The sequence below is a fragment of the Capsicum annuum genome, chromosome 7 (genome assembly GCF_002878395.1).
Source record: "Capsicum annuum cultivar UCD-10X-F1 chromosome 7, UCD10Xv1.1, whole genome shotgun sequence".
NCBI lineage: Eukaryota > Viridiplantae > Streptophyta > Magnoliopsida > Solanales > Solanaceae > Capsicum > Capsicum annuum.
This window is the reverse complement of record NC_061117.1, coordinates 19,745,186-19,746,579: the sequence shown is the minus strand read 5'-3', so window position 1 is coordinate 19,746,579 and position 1,394 is coordinate 19,745,186.

The window sequence follows — 1,394 nt, the reverse complement described above, 5'->3', positions numbered from 1 at the left end:
CTATTTTGTATTATTCACTTTTTTTTTTTTGTATTTTTTCTTCTTTTTCTTTTCTTTTATTTTTCTCTTTCTTTTCATTTGTGTGAACTAGCAAACACAAATACAAGTGTGAATTATATTTTAATTTTTCTTTTTTTTCTGTATTTTTTTCTTTTTCTTTTTTCTCCTTTTTTTGTCTATTTTCTATTACTCTTTTTTTTATTTTTTATTTTTTCTTCATTTTTTCTTTTCCTTTTTTTTGTTTTCTCTTTCTTCTTTCTTTTTTCAATTTTTTCTTTTTTGTTGTCTTTTTTTCATTTTGTCTTTTTTTTCCTTTTCTTCTTTTCCTTTTTATTTTTTCCCTTCTTTTTTTTTTTTTTCTTTTTTTTCTTTTTCTCTCCTTTTTTTTTTCGTATTTTTTCTCCTTTTTCTCAAATTTTTTCTTTTTATTTTTCTCCTTATTTTCATTTGTGCGAACTAGCAAACACAAATACACGTGTGAACTATGTTTCAATTTTTTCTTTTTCGTTTTTTTTTATTTTGTATTTTTTTCTTTTTCTTTTATCTTTTTATTTTTTCTCCTTTTTTTGTCTATTTTCTATTACTCTTTTTTTTCTTTTTTCTTTATTTTTTCTTTTCTTTTTTTTGTTTTCTTTTTTCAATTGTTTCTTTTTGGTTGTCTCTTTTTTCATTTTGTCTTTTTTTTTTCTTTTCTTCTTTTCCTTTTTTTTTTCTCTATTTTCTATTACTCTTCTTCTTTTTTTTTTTTTTGTATTTTTTTCTCCTTTTTCCCACATTTTTTCTCTTTTTTTTTTTTTTTTTTTTTAATTTTTCTCCTTTTCATTTGTGTGAACTAGCAGACAAAAATACAAGTGTGAACTATAAAATATAAATACAAAGGCGAATTATAACATACAAATATAAGCGGAAACTATAAAATACAAATACAAATGCGAACTATAACATATAGATATAAGTGTGATCTATCATTTGTATTTTTTAATTATTGAAAAGAAATGATTGATTTTCTTTTTACGAATACTTGTTTGTATTTATTTATACGAGTTGTATTTATTGATACAAATAAATACTATTCAATGTTTTTATAAAAATACAATATATATAAATACAACATGTATTTGTATTTTTAAAATCATTGATTTCATTTGTTTGTAATTGTATTTGTATCAAGTGATATTTATTTATTAACAAATATGAATAATAATTTTGACATACAAATACAAAACGGTACATTTGTATCAAATGATACATTGCATATTTATATATTTTAGAATCAAGAAAATACAATTAATGCATTTACTTGTTTGTATACAAATACAAATGATAAATTATCCATAATCATGGCTAAATACAATATGCAATCAACTTACAAATACAAATATAAAATAATTCTT